Source organism: Peromyscus maniculatus, chromosome 6 (assembly GCF_049852395.1).
Source record: "Peromyscus maniculatus bairdii isolate BWxNUB_F1_BW_parent chromosome 6, HU_Pman_BW_mat_3.1, whole genome shotgun sequence".
Classification (NCBI taxonomy): domain Eukaryota; kingdom Metazoa; phylum Chordata; class Mammalia; order Rodentia; family Cricetidae; genus Peromyscus; species Peromyscus maniculatus.
The window spans coordinates 62,998,995-63,017,683 of NC_134857.1; the positions used below are offsets into that span (position 1 = coordinate 62,998,995).

The window sequence follows — 18,689 nt, forward strand, 5'->3', positions numbered from 1 at the left end:
GAAATAATCTCTTCAACCGTCAGTTTCCTGGGGGGTGTGAAAAGATATCCAGGCTTACTGATCCTTCAAAACCTAAAGGACAAGAACAATAACACCAGAGGACTAAATGGACCAGGATAATAATCGTTGTTTTGGGGTCTCTAATTCTCCCTTAGATACAATGCCACCCTTGAGGTCTCTGGGAATGGAGCTTAGATGGAATTGCTCCAAGGGACACCAGACCTTGCATCTCTGACTGCTTTCTCCTTTCCTCAGTGCAATGCTCATTCTCTCCCGTGGTCTGCATGCCTGAGCTTGATTCAGCCAGTGGGACCCAGCAGCTGCTGTCAGTGACTGTGGAAGCTGCCCCTGCCACTCCAGCACCCAGCTGTATTCTTTTCCCTCTCTTCCTATCCTCTCTGCAGGCCTCTGGAACAAATCCTTCTTTCTGAACTTCATCAACAGTGGCACAGATTAAGTCATTGATGTGAATCTTCTTTTTAATTATGTTATTCACAGAAACATTAAGCTCTTTTCAGAGTGCCATGGCTCATTCTTTTAAAAATGGTGATAGCCTGGGTTATGTGAAAAGGCTATAAATGAGGCTTCTTGATCTGCTTCCTTATCCTTACTGCCAAGAGCCTGGGCTGGAAGTTGCTTGTTAAAAGGCCTCCTAAATAAGGGGGATGGTTTTACTCTGGGCTTTTCTTCCTCTTCTCCATTTATAGAAAGTGTATTTACTTCCCTCACATCTCAGGAGATATGGATATGAAAGAGAGGGAAGGCACAATAAAAAGAAGGAGAGACGGAGAGGGGACAAGGGGCAAGGAAGAAGAGTGGGTGGGGAAAGGAAAAAGAGTAGGGAGGCTGAGAGGAAGTGGGGGGAAGAAAGGGAGCCAAGGAAGGGGGAGGGTCAGAAGAAGAGGAGAAGGGAAAAAGACTGAAACACAAGGAAATTAATAGGAAAAATTAAAGTCAAAAACATGTCTTGTCAAACTGGACTCCGATTCACCAAGGCAATTTTCAGTATCAGAGAATGGTAAAGATTGGAGGTGACCCTAAAAGTCACTCAAAATTTAGTTCCATTTCTTCACTTTTCAAGTGGGGAAATAAAAAGCAAAAAGGGCCACAGAAGGACCCAGAGGCAAAGCTTTGGACGGAGCAGAATCAGGGTACTGCTGGGCCTGAGATTCTCAGTTTAATGTGGTCCAGCAAGCTGAGCTGCACTTCCCCTCAAGTTCTACAAAGGCTTCATTTTATTCTAAAGAAAGTAGAATTCTATTCTGGACTTTCCAAAAGTCCCAAGCTAGTCACCTGCTTCCCTAGGGACAGACAAGAGGACTCTACGAAAGGAAGACTAGTCACGTGAGGGAGAACATATTTATTAGGAGGTAAGCAGGCACTTCAAGTTGGAGGAACATAAACCTCTGAGTTGACTTCAACATTCCTCTGAAAGTAGACAAGGATGCTGACTGGGCTAGCCCAGTCCACGATGAACAACCAGAAACAAAGGAACAAGCACCTTCTCAGCTGCTTCATCACATACTCAGGACAAAAAAAAAAAATGGCATGTGAGAGACAAGGAGTAGAAGAGAGAGTCATAAGCAAATACCAGCTATTGGTCCTCCGCAGTTCCTCCCATCTCAGCTAAGGAATTGAGACCCAATCTGTGTGTTACCCCTCCACTGTGAAGGATGGAGAAGAGAGATGGTTGGAAAACAAAGGAACCCTTTCTTTCCAGCAGGGGTGCAAAGTGACAAGTCACACAGAGGTTCCAAGTCTGGTTTCAAGAGACAGGGCTTGCTTCCTCCCTTTGGTGAGAGGGCCCTGTACACATTCCTGTAAAGAAGCCACACCGTGAAGTGCCCTCATTACTGACAAGAGTCCACTGGGACTAGAACAATCGTAGGTTTCATGATTTGAGCAACTAGTGAAAGGCCACCGTCAAATGATTCATAACTGTAATTTAAATTGCATTAGCCTATTGACTAATGGACTCAACCCAAGCAGAAAATATATAATTTAATTTAAAAAACACTCTTGGAAGGAAAAATTCTTCCACAAACCTCAGACTGTAGCCCTGAACTTCCACTCTGCCAACTAAACAGACAGTTCCACAGATTTAAAGGAGTCCATTCTTATAGCCATGTGGGAAAAGCCCACATTCTAAGCTCCTAGGTCAACATTTCTTCCTTATACATTATGGACTCTGAATGCAGGGATGAAAACATAGATGTGTTTCGATGTTCAAATCACCCACATTAAGGCCTGCTGTAAACAGCATCTGGCTTGTCCAGAAGGAAAAAAAAATTAATGGCCAACTGTCCACAGTTATGACCTTTAGTTTATGATTTTGTCACTACATTTCAAAACATCTCTCCTTCAAAATGATGCTCACAGCCTTTTCCTGCTACCATTTCCAAACAAGGCCACCCAAAGGAAACAGAGATTAAATTAGCACATTCCAGAGTGTAGAAAGCATAGAGATCCTGGAGCCATTGAGCATACATTGCTGTGATCTCTAAATCCCAGCCCCACTCTGAAGAAGACACCTACTGGCTCTCTGAGGGCACCTTCAGAGAAAGTCTTCAAAAACCCCCCAATCAGAAATGTTGAATCAAAATCGCATTGTTCCTCCTCTGTCTGAAAGAGAGGCATGAAGAATGGACCCCACCTGCCTGCAAAGCATCCTTCCAGTAGGAAGTGACCTGAGCAGAAGGTTGAAGTTGTCAGAGTCTGTTACCCAGGCAACACTTGCAGCCCTACCCAGGCTGCTGAGAGATGCACCCAGCCACGTGGTCCCAAGTTAGACTGGAGCGTTGCCATGGCTGAATGTACCTCAGACCAGCTTTTATTCTTCCACCTTTATTTTTTCATAAAATTATCGTTTTTAGATAGAATATCTACTTTTTAAATATCTACTTTAAATGGGCCTTGAGTACTCATCATTTACCAACAGGACAGATTAGAGACCACAACTGTCAACTGCATAGGCTATCTCTCATCTCTAAGGATGGGTCCAAGAGCTTCCAGAAAGCCATAGACTATAAAAGTGTGGCCCTCTGCTTGGTCTCCTTTCCTTGTAGTTATCATTCTACCAGCTTCGAAATGAATAACAATTCAGAAAGCTCTTTGATACACCCTCTCTGAGTTTGAATCTATGGAGAAGGCTTGGGATATACTCTTCTTTTCTGAAAAGATGAAGAAATTGGGCCTTCAGAATTCAAGGGGTCTTTGTCGCTCAGTCAGTATGTAGCAAGGCCAGAATGGAGGAGATTCCAGATGGTTGAAGTCCAATTCTAACGCTTGTCTCCACGGCCGCGTGACATTGCTCAGCCCCCTGAAGCACCACACAGCCTGCCTTGCCTTTAGAAGATGGGTTAAAGCAACTGACTGCCTGTGCTTCCACACCACTGCACCCAGGCAGGAGATCCTGGAACATCCACACAGCAAGAGAGCAGTGAGTCAAGATGGCTGCCCTGTGGGACCTGAATCACCGCACTGCAGTGAATTAGTGATGTCATGGGAAATGACACTCTGAACTCCTTTTCTTTTTCCAAATACTGAAAAAAACGGCATCCACTTCATGAACTTTTGTAAGGAGCAAACAAGTTAGTTCAAAAATTGGAGAGAGTGTCCCACAACATCTCCTGTGACAAAATAAATGCTTGCTAGGCATTAGGGATCATTATTTTCCATGATCCTTCCTTGAGCCATGGTGAGAACCAAGTTTAGTTGAAGACTAGTGGACAGGGGACCGAGAAGGCAGCTCGGACAGTAACGCGCTTTGCCATGCAAGCATGGATATCTGAGGTTTTCCTCTCTTGTTTTAAAATCTAATTTGCATCCACAGCATCCATGTGAAAAGACCACAGATACCTTCAATTCTGGGGAGGCAGGAAAAGAAGGGTCCCAGGGGTCTGCTGGTAGGCAGCTATTACAGTTTGAGTGGGAAATGTCCCTTACGGAATTATGTGTTTGGTCACTTGGTCCTCAGTTTCCACTGCTTGACAAGGTTATAGCAACTTTAGGAAGTGGAGCCTCGCATGAGGAAGTGCTTTCCTGGAGGCGGGCTTTGGTGGTTTGCAGCCAGGTCCCATTTCCTTTCTGATCCCCGTCTGAAATGTGATCCTTCTCTTCCTGACTGCCAGGAGAGTCTCACAGTCCTGTGGCCATGCTTTCTTTCCATGGTTATATCCCCCCCAGTAATCCCGAGACAAAAGAAACCCTTTCTTTCCTAACTTGCTTTTTATTCAGAATGTTTTATCACAACAACGGAAGAGTACGTATTACACTGGCCTAGCTAGGTTCTCAAGCTCCAGATTCAGTGAAAGACCCTGTGCCTCAGAATAAAGGTACAGAACTGTTGAGAAAGCTGCCTCAATCCTCCACACACATGCTCATACATGTGCGCGCGCGCGCGCGCGCGCGCGCACACACACACACACACACACACACACACACACACACACACACACACACCACTTGATAGTCATTAACAGTCATGATTTGCCATGATACTCAGTTGAGAGCCAGCCAGAGCCAGGCTTAGTCTACTAGCCAGCATCTTCCCAGACACGCTTTCTCCTGAAAAAAAAAAAAAAAAAAAAAAAAGTACCTCCAAGGATTGTTCCTGACCCACCTTCCTACCAACAGCTACTTCTTTCCCTTCTCTCTCTTTACTAAAGAGCTTACAATACAGTTTCAGTCCCTCAGAACCCAGGGAAAGTTAACGCATAACCACGGCAGAGCAGCAGGTCACCCTTCCCCTTCACAGACGTCAAATTAGCGTTTCGACAGCGGTCCCATTCACATACAACATAATTAGCGGCTTGCTTGCAAATCCCCCTCCGGACGCGCCCCCCTTCCCAGGGCCACTCCCACACTGAATGAGAATGGCTAAGAGCAGAAAAGCCATGTCCGCATGTCCCTTAACTTAGCCAGCCTGGCTGCCGGCCATGTTGTCGCAGGCAGCCATGTAGCAGGGTGCTTTAAAGAAGAGGTGAAGCCCAAAGTGTTGGAGAAAGCATGCTGAGAACAGAGAGGCAAGGGGAGGAGAAGTTACACTTTTCTGAGGGATTCAGGAAAGCATGCAGACTTACAAAGTGCATGGTTGCAGCCCTTACACTAGTCCAATTTGTTAGCTTCTTAAATCTCTGCAGATTTGTCTAATTCACAACAATTTATGCAAATAAACACCAATAGTGTGTGGTCTTTGTGTCTGGTTTTTTTTTTTCCCACTTAGCAAAAGGTTTTCAAAGTTTTTCCATGTTGTGTTACTTATATATATTTTATTACTTGGTGTTGACTAATATTCCACTGTATAGATATACCACAGTTGGGTCATCCATTTGTCTGTTGATGGGCACCTGGGTTGTTTTCACTTTTAGGTTTTCTCATGGACAATGTTGTGATCAACATTGGGACACAAAAAATGAAATTCATTTTCATCTCTCCTTCATTTCTTGGCTATATAGCCCAGAGCCATACAATAAATTTATGTTTAATGTTTGAGAAGCAGCCAGGCAGGTGACACCATTTTACCTTTCTACTCCTCTGAGGATTCCAGTACTTCTATATTCTCACAAATACTAGCTGTCCTTCATTTTAGGCATTATATAGGTCTCGGGGGAGCTCATTGTGAATCTGATTTGCATCAAGTAAAACCCAAGATAATAGGCACTCCTGTGAGGATTTTCTTAATCCAATTATTGGAAGCAGGAAGACCCTCCCTAAATCTGAGCCACACCTTCTGGTGGCAGCTGAGATAAAAGGACAAGGAAGAAGGAAACTTCCTCTTGCCTCTGGCCCTCACTCCTGCTGTCAAGTTCATCTGTTCTGTTGTGGAGGCGTTCTTTTGCTGATCTTAGAACCAACTTCTTTAGCATTCCAATGTAGACTGAAGGCCAGTGGCTCTCCAGGAATCCTTTAGTGTCCCAGCACTCCAGAACCAAACTGCCTAGATATTTGGCCTCATGGACTGATATGAGACATCCATTGTTGGACTACCCAAACCACAGCCTGTAAGCCACTCTAATAAATAAATAAATACAGTCAATAATATATTATCTATAAATAATATATATATGTGTGTGTGTATATATATCTATAAATATATGTGTGGATATATTGTATATGGGTGTATACATATATGATATATATCATGAGAATATATACAGTCTCATTCTATTAGTTCTGTCCCTTTAGAAAGCCCTGACTTAATGCAAGACTTTATGATGTGTGTTTTCTAGATTCTACTAAGAATCTATCTTCCTTCTTTGAAGAAAAGTTTGTTCAAATCCCTTGCCTAAATTAAGCTGGTGTGGTGGTGCATGCTTGTAATCCCAGCACTTGGAAATTGGAAGCAAGAGGATCCAGAGTTCAAGTTCATTCTCAGTTACATAGCAAATCCTACAATACCCTAGGCTACAGGAGATAACTGCATCAAGATAAATAAATAAACAATTGAAACTAAAACAATAGTGATTTGTTTTTCTATTTAGTATAAAATTGTAATCATATCTTATATATTTTACATCCTAGGCTTTTATCAAACAACTTCTTCCACATTTTGAGTTATCTTTTGACTTCTTATAATGTTATTCAAAGTAAAAACTTCCCTAACCTTGATTGATTTTTTTCTGTTTTCTTGTCCTTAGTGTCATATCTAGGAAATAATAGTACCATCTAAAGTCACAGAGATTTCTTCCTAAGAATTTTGTAGTTCTAATTCTTGTGTTTAGTTCTTTTCATCTTGCATTTTTGCATGTGGCATGAAGCAGAGGTCCAAATTCATTCTCTGGTCTGTGGATGTCCAAGTGCTCTGGCACCACTGTCAATCAACTGCTCATAAATGGAAGAATTTAGTTCTAGATTCAAAGTTCTATTCCATTAACTCATGCACATGTCTCCAAGCTGGTACTTGGCAATCCCAGCTATTACAGCTTTCTGGGAAATTTTTAAACTGAGAAGCACAGTTCTCAATCTGCCCTTCTCTTCTAAGATGGTGAGGGAGCTATTCTGGGTTTCTTTGATTTCTATATCAATTGGGGGGTCGGGATTTCTATAAGAATTGAGGGATTGTGGTAGTTAGTGGTGCTTGTCTACTTTACAAAATCTGAAATTATTCAAGACACAGGTCTCTGAGCTTGTTTAGGAATATTTTATACTGGATTCATTGGGGAGGGAAGATCAACTCTAAATGTGGGCAGAACCATCCCACAGGCTAAGTCCCAGATTGTGAGTTGTGGGATGTTTGTACACTGTGTGAAGATGTATTGCTGTGATTGATATAATAAAGAGCTGAATAGCCAATAGCTAGGAAGAGAGGATAGGTGGAATTTCCAGGGAGAGGAAGAGGAGGAGAGATCTAGGTGCATGGCTGATGAGAGAGACATCAATGAGACATAGAGAGAATCAGACATACAGCGAAAGAGAGGTAAAAAGCCATGAGGCAAAACATAGATTAATATAAATGGGTTAATTTAAGTTATAAGAGTTAGTGGGCAAAGCAAAGCTAAGGCCACACTTTCATAACTGATAAGTCACTGTGTTGTTATGTGTAAGCTGGCAGCCCAAAGAAAAATCCAACTACAACCTGCATGCAAAGATAAAACAAAAAAGCAGAAAACCAGTATGCATTGTTCTCTCTTCCCTGATTGTAGAAGTAATATGGTCACCTGATCACCTGCCTCAATTTCCTGCCATCATGACTTTCCTATCGTGTGGACTATACTTTCAAACTGTGAGCCAAAATGATCCCTTCCTTTCTTGAGTTCTTCTGTCTTGTATTTTGTCACCAAAACAATAAACACAGTTAACTAAAAAATTGTTACTGAAACATGAGGCCATTGATGTTCATAGGCCTATGGAAATGATGTAAGAATTTGTGACTTGGAGCTAGAGAAACCTTAGAATATGATAATCAGAACTTAATGGAACATTCTAGTAGAAATTGGAAGGACCAGAATGCCAAGAAAAATGAAGTGTAGAGACCTAGTTCATAATGTTTCAGAGGGAAATGAGAACAAGAGGGGAACTAGAAGCTATTTGTGCTATATCCTGGCAGAGAATCTGGGTGGATTCCTCTAATATTCTAAATTTGATTTGAAATAATGAACTAATTTGTTTGGCAGAAGAAGTGTCAAGACAGGTTAGCATTAAGGTTATGTCATAGTTACTGTTCACTGATACTATCATGATATATATAGAGAGATAGATAGATAGATAGATAGATAGATAGATAGATAGATAGATAGATAGAGATATATACATGAATATATATGAGGATACAGAAAAATTATGCTCCATAATGGGGAAAGGAAAAAGCTAAACTTGTAGGCAATGGGGGTGCAGCTGGATATTCCTCCAGTCCTGCTGGGGCCTGCAGCTACTCAGACCCAAGTAAACACACAGAAACTTACATTACTTATAAACTGTATGGCCATGGCAAGCTTCTTGCTATCTAGTTCTTATATCTTAAATTAACCCATTTCTATTAATCTATACCTTGCCATATGGCTTGTGGCTTACCAGTACTTTACATCTTACTTCTCATGGCAGCAGCGGCTGGCAGAGTCTCCTGACTCAGCCTTCTGCTTCCCAGAAATCTCCTCTTTCCTTATCCCACCTACACTATATTTCCTGCCTGGCCACTGGCCAATCAGCATTTTATTTATCAATAATCAGAGTAACACCTTCGCAGCATACAGAAAGACATTCCCTGTAGATGTAACCAACCGTCTTATTAAATAAGAAACACAGAACCAATGTAAAAGAGAAAGCCTAGAGGTCAGAGCTCAGAGCTAAAATCTTACCCTTCCTCCTGCATGCTCCTATCCTAGCTTCCCGAAAGAGAGCTACTTCCTGTGTGTATGTCTTCTCATAGTCTTTTTGTTCTGCCTTCTCATTGGTTGTAAACCCAAACATGTGACTGCCTGTATGTACAGCCCCCCAGGTCTTAAAGGCGTATGTCTCCAATGCTGGCTGTATCCCTGAACACACAGAGATCTACCTAGCTCTTCTACCAAGTGTTGGGATTAAAAGCATGTGCCACCACCACCACACTCTTGCTATGGCTCTAATAGCTCTGACCCCAGGCAACTTTATTAACATACAATCAAAATCACATTTCAGTACAATTAGAATACCACCACAATTCCCAGCAGAAGGTGTGACAGCAACTATAATCTTTGAAGAGAGTCACACTTTTAAAGTCAAATTTCATAGTCTGCAATGGGATAAAAGAAAAGATCTCCCCAAGGTAAAACTCGACTCTTGGAAAGCTCATCTTGGGAATAATCCATATTTATTTGAAAGGATATAATCAAACCTTAAAATGCCACTGAATAGATTCCCTGTCCCAAACAGCCACATGGAAAGTGTTTCCTCATAGTCTACCTGGAAGACACATAAACGCTGATACAACTGTGGTCCAAGGAGATCAGGCCATGCCTGGAACTGGCCACAAAACATGACATAAAGATTCCATTAGTTCCCAGCAGGATAACCTCAGGGATAAAGTTTGGATTTAGAGTGTTCTTCAAGGTAGTTCTATTGAAGAGTGGAAAGCGAAAAACTTTAAGAGCTAGGCTGTCACAGGAGGTCCTTTGGTAATTGGTTTGGATGCAGGGGTTGTTATGTTGGTATGGTAAACCATTGTATAAAAGCATTTAGATAGTCCAGACAAAATTTAAATATTTTCTAGAAATAGCCAAAATCAACTCAAGAAGAAATAGAAATGAGAAATCTGAATAGACCCCCTCCACCTTTTTATGTGTAAGTCAACCACACTCCACTGAATTTTCCACATCCAAGCATATTTGGGTAGCACAAATTTACCATTAATGGAATAAAGGACACAATGTTGAATGCTTACAAAAGAAGGTGTGATGAGAAGGGAACAGGTGAATATGATCACAACAAACTTGTACAAAACTATCAAAGAAGTAATAAAACCAATGAAATGTTGCTTTTCATATTTAGGGTAGATTGTCTCACCTCCAACAAAGGAATCATAACCCTTCCATGTGGCTTGTCTCCTGGGTGATTCTACTTTGTTAATGTTTTTATGACTTATACTAAGTGGGTAATGTGTCCAAACTTTTTTTAATTTATTCTTACCACATAAAAGACATCCTGACCACAGTTTCTACTTCTTCCACTCCTCTCAGCCATGCTTCCTCTACCTCCCCTCTCCCCCAGATCCACTCCTCCTCCGTTTCCCTTCAGAAAAGAGCAGGCCTCCCAAGGATACCAACTGAACACAGCATAACAAGATACAATAAGGCACAAACCCTCATATCAAGGCTGGGCAAGTCAACCAGTAGGAGGAAAAGGGTCCCACGAACAGGTGAAAGTGTCAGAGTCCACTGTTAGGAGTCCCACAAAAACACCAAGCTACACAGCCATAATTACATGCAGAGGACCCAGCACTGACCCATGCAGGCTCCGTGATTGCTGCTTCAGTCTCTTTGAGCCCATATGAAGCCTGCTGAGTTGATTCTATGGGCCTTATTCTCCTGGTGTCCTCAGCCCCTCTGGCTCCTACATTTCTTCCTCCCCATCTTCTGTGGGGTTCCCTGAGCTCCAAGGGGAAGGACCCAATGGATATCTCCAATTTGGGCTCTCTCTCCACCTAATGTTTGACTGTGGGTTTCTGCATCTACTCCCATCAGCTGCCAGAGGAAGCCTCTCTGATGATGGTTGGGCTAGGCACCAGTCTATGAGTATAGCAGGATAGCACTAGGAATCATTTTATTCAGTTTTTTTCTCTATCCTAGGTCTCTGGACTATCTGGTCATCCAGGCAGTGTTGGGCAGGGGGTCTTTCTTGTGGCATGACATGGGCCTCATATTAGACCAGTCATTGTTGGTCACTCCCACAAGTTTTGTGCCTCTATTGGCTCAGAACATCTTGCAAGCAGGATAGATTGTAGGTCATGGGGTTTGTGGCTGGGTTGGTGTCGCAGTCCCACCACTGGAAGCCTTGCCTGGTTACAGAAGATGGCCAGTTCAGGTTCTGAATCCTCCATTACTAGGAGTCCTCACTAGGGTCATCCTCTTAGAATCCTGGGAGTTTTACTGCACTGGATTTCTACATAGTCTCCCAAATGCTCTCCAGTTCCAGTCATCTCTCCCCATATTTTCTCCCTCCATCCCCTGCTCTGTACCTGATCCCTCCTATTCCCATTCCCACCTGCCCCTAGTCCACTCCCAAAATCTATTCTATTTCCCCTTCCCAGGGAGATCCATGCTTCCCCCTAGAGCTCTCCTGGTTTTTTAGCCGCTCTGGGTCTGTGCATCACAGCATGTTATCATTTAATTAACAGCTAATACCCACTTTTAAATGAGTGCATACCATGTTTGTCTTTCTGGGTCTGGGTTACCTCACCCAGGATGAATTTTTTTCTAGTTCAATTCCATTTGCCTGAAAATTTCGTGATGTAATTTTTTTTAACAGCTGAGTAATACTTCATTGTGTAAATGTACCATATTTTCTTTATCCATTCTTAGGTTGAGGGACATCTAGATTGTTTCCAGTTTCTGACTATTGTGAATAAAGCTGCTATGCATATAGTTGATCAAGTGTCTTTGTGGTAGAATGGAGCATCATTTGGATGTGTGCCCAAGAGTGATATAGATGGGTCTTGAGGTAGATTGATTCCAAGTTTTCTGAGGAACTGCATATTGATTTCCATAGTGGCTGTACAAGTTTGTACTCCTGCCAACAATGGAGGAGTGTTCCCCTTGCTCCACATCCTCTCCAGAATGAGCTGTCACTGATGTTATTGATTTCAGCCATTCTGACAGGTGTAAGATGGAATCTCAAAATAGTTTTGATTTTCATTTCCCTGATGGCTAAGGATGTTGAACATTTCTTTAAGTCTTTTTCATCCAGTTAAGATTCCCTTATTGAGAATTCTCTGTTTAGATCTGTACCCCATTTTGAAATTGGATTATTTGGTTTGTTGATGTCTAGGGTCTCATTTTCTTTATACTTTTTGGATATTAGCGCTCTGTTGGATATAGAGTTGGTGAAAATCTTTTCCCATTCTGTTGACTGCCTTTTTTGTCCTATTGATGGTGTCCTTTACTTTAGAGAAGCTTTGGTCTTAGTATCTGAGCTATTGGTATACTGCTCAGGAAGTTGTTTCTTGTGTCAATGCATTCAAGGCTATTCCTCACTTCCTTTTCTATGAGGTTAAGTGTATCCGGTTTTATGTTGAGGTCTTTGATCCACTTGGACTTGAATTTTGTGCAGGGTGATAAATATGAATCCATTTGCATTGTTTCACATGCAGACATCTAGTCATGTCAGCACCATTTGTTGAAGGTTCTTTCTTTTTTTCCATTGTTTATTTCTGGCTTCTTTATCAAAAATCATGTCTCCATAGGTATGTGGATTTATGCCTGGGTCTTGATTTTATTTCATTCATCAATCAATATTGACTACTATGAGTCTGCTTCTCCTTGGTGACTTTACATAAAAACATAACACATCTAATCCATAACCTTCTAACTTTTGTCTTTATAGCTCATGGCCATCTTATAATGCACAATTCAACTTCAAAAATCCTCATTCAACAGTTCCAACACTGTTCAAACATGTTAGTAATGACATACTCCATGATTTCTTCTGTGGCCTATCACTTACTCAAGAGTATGTTGCTTATATTTTATATACTTATAAGTATATCAAATATCTTTTTCTTATGTAGCTCTAATTTTATTACATCGTGTTTACAGAGTACATTTTTGATGATATCATTGCCTCAAAGTCTGAGGGAACATGAGCCTGATTTTACCTGGAATATAATCTGTGTCATGATAAAGTTAAAGAAACAAAATGTGTTAGCAATTTTGGCAAAAGCCAGTAAATTTGATGGGTTTATTCTTAAAAAAGGTGGGGGGAGCATATGAAGTCAGGCATGTCAGTGCATACTTGTCATAGCAGCACTTGGGATGTGAAAGCCAAATCAGGAGTTGAAGTACATCCAAGGCTAGCCTGCACTACATCAGATGAAAGAGAGAAAGAGAGAAGAAAAGATTTTTTAAAAGGGGGTCAAAGGATAACCAGGCTACAACCCTAGGCAACAAGGAGGACCCTAAGAGAGACATAAATGGATCCTCCTAGGAAGGAGAAATAGATAAGATCTCCTGAGTAAAAGGAACTTGTGACCTTCTTTGGGAATTGCTATTTGCCATCCCAACATGTTGGGAAAAAAACAGTCTTGCTAAATTGCATACATAACTGTTGGTCTTTTTTTTTTTGGGGGGGGGGGGCTCCTCTTGGACCCTAAAACTTTTTTTTTAAAAAGGGATTATAAGCCTTTTTTTGTTTGCAAATCATAGCCTGAGTAATAAACACAGAGGTTGAAATATAAATTTTATGTTTTATCAAAATTTAAAGGTTTGTTGTTTGTATTTTGTGCTTAGATAGTGGAGTATCTTCTTATGCTGAATATTCTTGATGTCTTCTTAAAACATTTTAGCAAAATTTCCTAATAATCACTGTGACTTACTTTAAAAACATATTTCCTCCTTTGAATAATTGTGACTTAGTCACATCTTGACTCCTCTGAAAACAGTTTTATGAATTTATCTTTACGCAATTCTTTTCTTGAATCCAAACTATTTTTTACAGGTAAGATTATTCAATCAATAAACTAACTTTGGTTTTTCTAATTTTGTGTTCTTTTTGTTTTGAAAGTCTCATGCAGGCCAGGCTGACTTTAAACCTGCTGTGTAGTTGAAGATGACCTTGAACTGACCTTTTTTGTTTTCATCTTTCAAACACTGGAATTAAAGAATGGGACCCTAGGCTCAGCTTTTTAATTTTTTTTTTTTAACAAATGACAATTTTCTTTATTCTTTTTAAAGAATATTGCAAGAATAATTAAGTTTGATCAGCCTTTCTAAATTTTAGTTATTATAACACTACTGACCCCAAATTCAGGACTGAAAATAATCTGACAAATTGAAAGAAAATTTAGATTTTTCTAGTTTAATTATAAGTAAAATGTGTTAATTAAATACGTTTCAACAACTGTGTACTTTTCCAATTTAAAATAAAAGGCATATTTATGTTCAAACACTTGTGAAATCTTTGTCTATAAAAAGATTTGTTTTTAGGTTAATTACTCTTATTGGTCAAGGGCAATCATAATATGCCAATTATAAAAGAAATAAGGACCTAAGGGATTATTAATTATCTATGTATTCATCATATCCTCTTATTCCCCCAACAATAATTAACAGAAAATGCAAATTGGGTACAATAACTCAACAAAGGCTCTCCCTCTCCTGTGTTCCCATAATTATGATTGCAACAATAAATCAGCCAGGCTGTGGAGCCTTGTCAACCACAGGTGCACTTGGCCTTCCCAACAACCATCTCATTTGTTTCCACTACAAAACTGGGTGTTATGAAAGCATTATAAAATGGAGGGGGAGTGAGACAGCATGTTGCCTTCCCCCTTTTTGAGAGACTTAATTCACTTTATTTACTTATTTGTTTATTTATTTTGTATAAAAAAAAAAAAAAAAACCTTATTGATAGCCACAGAGGAGCCCCCATCCTCTGAACAGAAACTCTGGTGTGGGTGTTCACAGATGGTCAGTGAATTCCTGATAAGGAGACTGGGTGAACACAGTCACTCTTCAGAGGTTGGGAGGCCTAGTAGCTAGCTGTGGGTCTTGGACACAGTATCAAAGATGACCTTGTCAAAATGGCCCAGAGTGATAGTGCAGCCCCTGGCTGATGTGTAGCAGTCATCAATACCAGCCATCATCAGTAACTTCTTGGGCACAGTATCAGAGATGATGCCAGTGCCTGTGGGAACAAGGATAAGACCAACACAGAGCGACAGCAGTGTATCACCTTGCATGGAACAGTGTAGGGCTTACCAATCTTGTTCCTCCAGTAGTCTCTCCGCACAGGAACAATGGAAACCTTAGTCAAGGTGCTGGCCCCTCGGATGGCAGTGGCTACCTCATTGGAGTACTTAACACCAAGACCAACATGACCATTGCAATTCCCAATAGCAACAAAAGCCTTGAACTTAGTCTGCTGGCCAGCCTAAGTCTGCTTCTGCACTGGCAAGATATTTAGAACCTTATCCTTTAGGGATGGGCCCATGAAAAAAAATCAATAATCTCGGGTTCCTTGATAGGCAGTGAGAACAGGTAGCTCTCCAGGGACTTGATCTTCATGTCCTTAACCAGGTGGCCCAGGTTGGTGACAAGGATCCACTCTTTGTCTTTGGGTTTACCTCCATGAGCCCGCATCCTTAACCATGGATACCCACTGACTCACTATTGTAGATGTAACCAACCATCTTATTAAATAATAAACACAGAACCAATGCAAAGAAGAAAGCCAAGAGATCAGAGCTAAGAGCCTTACCCTTGTGTTGCAGCTAGCTTCTTCAGCCAAGCGACCTCTCCAAAAGAGAGCTATTTCCTGTCTGTTTGTCTTTATATAGACTTTCTGTTCTGCCTTCTAATTGGTTGTAAACCCAACCACATGACTGCCTCGTCACTGCTTATCTGTACAGACCTCCAGGTCTTCTATGGTTGGTATTGAGATTAAAGGCATGTGTCTCCAATGCTGGCTGTATCCTTGAACACACAGAGATCTACCTAGCTCTGCCTAACAAGTGCTGGGATTAAAGGCGTGCACCACCACCACCCAGCTTTTGGTATGGCTCTAATAGCTCTGACACCCGGGCAACTTTATTTATTAACATAAAAATCACATTTTAGTACAAATTAAATATCACTATACACTATGACCTCTGTGAAATACTCAGAAGCCACCAAGGCCTCCCAAGCCTGGATCCCAGGGTCTTTTAGGCCCTGCCACTCCTCTGGCATCATCCACCATTTGGTGTTTTCCCGCTTAGAAAAAAAAAAACACAATGCCCTGTTTGAGAATTCTCAGCAAGCCACTGATTCTTGGATACACGTTTCCAGGCCCAAACAGCATTGCCTATTCTCCAATTCTACGAAATCTGAAAACTCTACACTTAAGAAGCTAAAGCTAAAATTCTGAGGATCTCCAGAGGCTAGCTGTTTGCAGGATGAAGGACCATGTGAATGACTCTCTGCAATTTTGAAGAAAAAACAACAACAACAAAAAGAATGACCTGCCTAGGGTAACCATTTTTGATTCAAACCACTGAATAATACACCCTTGCTGTGACTAATAGTTACCCAAATCTTTGCATTTTGTTAACTTCTTCAATGTTTTCATCTTCTTTGTTTAAATTTTCATATATAATCCTCTTGTTTAATCAAAATCTTACCATTAACATCATGCCCCCAAAAATCATGAACTAAAGAACTACCTCTTCCTAACTGCTGTGGATGATTGATTGATAAATAAAACACTGATTGGCCAGTAGCCAGGCAGAAAGTATAGGTGGGACTAGCAGAGAGGAGAATTGAGAGAACAGGAAGGCAGAGAGGAGGAGACACCAGCCTGCCATCCAGGGAGCATCATCTAAAGGCAGTAGGTAAAGCCACAAAACACATGGCAACATACAGATTAACAAAAATGGGCTGAGTATAAGAGTAAGAGCTAGACAATGGTAGACCTAAGCTAATGGCCGAACACTTTAAACAATATAAGTGTCTGTGTGTTTATAAGTGGGCTACAGGACTGCCGGGGCTTGTCGGGAACCGGAGAGAAAAACTCTAGCTACACCTAACTGAAGGATAAATTATCCAAATTGAACCAAAATAAACTTGGCTATCAAAGGAAAATCCACATAGATAATGTAACATAACATATAATTCAGGCTTAAATGGGAATTTTTATTTTAGCATATATCTAAGTTGCTAACACTTTTTCTTCTCTTGTGGTCCCCACTTTAATTCGTGTGTGTGTGTGTGTGTGTGTGTGTGTGTGTGTGTGTGTGTGTACATTCCACATAAGAGAGAGAACATGTAGTATATGTTTTTCAAAGTGGATTTGGTAGTGTTCCTTTCTTTTTATATATGATGGACCAATTTAAAGAGTACTAGTATTGGTTTTTCTTCAAAGATTTAGTGTAATCTGGCATTGAGTTGGTCCAGTTCTGGAGTTTTTTATTGGGATACTTTATTATTGTTTCAATCTTGTTAATTGTTATGAGCCCATTTAAGCTGTTTATATTAGTCCAAGTAGTGCATGGACTAATTTTGGCAGTTCATTTGTATCTAGGAACCTACCCATTTATTCTAGAATTCCTACTTTTATGGAATGAAGTTTTCAAAGTATCCCTCTTGCAAATCTCTGTCTTCAACTTACAAACACCTAGCTTCTGGAGATTCATTCTTAGATCTCTGTTCATCTTTTCTGATTTTGAAAAGCATTGTTTACTGTGTTTTCATAGGTGATACTATTCTTCCTCTGTGTATAGTATTCCTTTAAGAATTTTCCAAAGTTCTGACTTGTGTGGCATGAATTGCCTCAATACATACATGTCTTAAAAGTGTTATTTCTTCATCAATTCTAAGAGCTGACTTCTCTGGATATAGTGATTGTAATTAACATTTATTTGCTTCTAAGACTTGAAAAGTATCCTTCCATATGGTCCTGGCTTTTAGAGTTTCTGAGAAGAGAACTTGTGTTATTTTGATGTTTCTACATTCTTACTTGAGTTGTTATTTTTCCCCTAAGGCTTTCAGAATTATTTCTTTGTCTTGTGTTTTTTGCATCTTGACTATGATACGTTGTTCTTTGGCCATGCCTGGTTGGGGTGTTTGAATGTCTGTTTCTTTCTCTAGCTTCGGGGAATTTTCTGCTATGATTTCATTGAATATGTCATCCATGCCTTCAGATTTTATTTCACCTTTTCTTTCTACTCCGTGGATTCTTAGGTTTGGTTTCTCAAATGTATCCCAGGGTTCTTGGAAGTTTTATTCATGTTCATTTGTTTCTTTTTCTTTACATACATCTGGATGTTACTGTCTGACGTTATCTTTCATCTCAGAAATTTGGTTTTTTGTCATTAAATAGGAGAAGATGTGTATATGTCATTATCCTACACCTTTCTTCTGGAAAGAAATGACTGGGCATAATCTCACAAAGGAAGGAAGTAGTCTTGCTGAGTTGGAGACAGAAAAAGGAGTTCAAGGACTTTGCAATGTGCTCAGATACACGTGTGCAGCACTGCAGAAATTTTATATATAAGGGGATAATAAAATAGCCAGGCACACCCTTTCTGTGTCATTTCTCTCTTGAATCACAGAATTAATCTTAGACAAAGCGCTTGCTGTCAGGATTCTGTTCTTCAGCATTTTGATTCCACCATGAATGAAAGTGAAACTCAAAATAACTCTTTAGACAGACTATTTGCACAGTCAGATTTCAAAAGCACAACTTCTTGCCTCCAAGGGAGATAGCAACAAAATACTGTTAGAGGATAACCATGGTATCTGATAATTCATTTATCATATGGCATTGCAGATCTGACCTAAGTACCACAGGTTTAAATTCTCTGGTGATACAATAAACAGAAAAAGAAAATTTGCCCTTCTCGTTGCAACAGCTACCAGCAAACTTTGTCCCAGCCATTCCACATGATATCATTTCATCTGAGGATTTTATTAGCACATCAGAACGATAGCTCAGAGGTGGATTCTGTTGTATAAGTCAATTCCAAACATTATCTTTTTCTTTAAAATTACATGGATAGGAGGCTCTCTGACAAAAATCATTTCTTT

The 18,689-nt window shown here is 40.4% G+C and overlaps 1 pseudogene; it reads right to left on the reverse strand.

The window, feature by feature from the left end:
* Window positions 1-14,662: 14,662 nt before the first annotated feature.
* LOC102925809 (small ribosomal subunit protein uS5 pseudogene) lies at window positions 14,663-15,266 on the reverse strand (annotated as a pseudogene).
* Window positions 15,267-18,689: the final 3,423 nt, after the last annotated feature.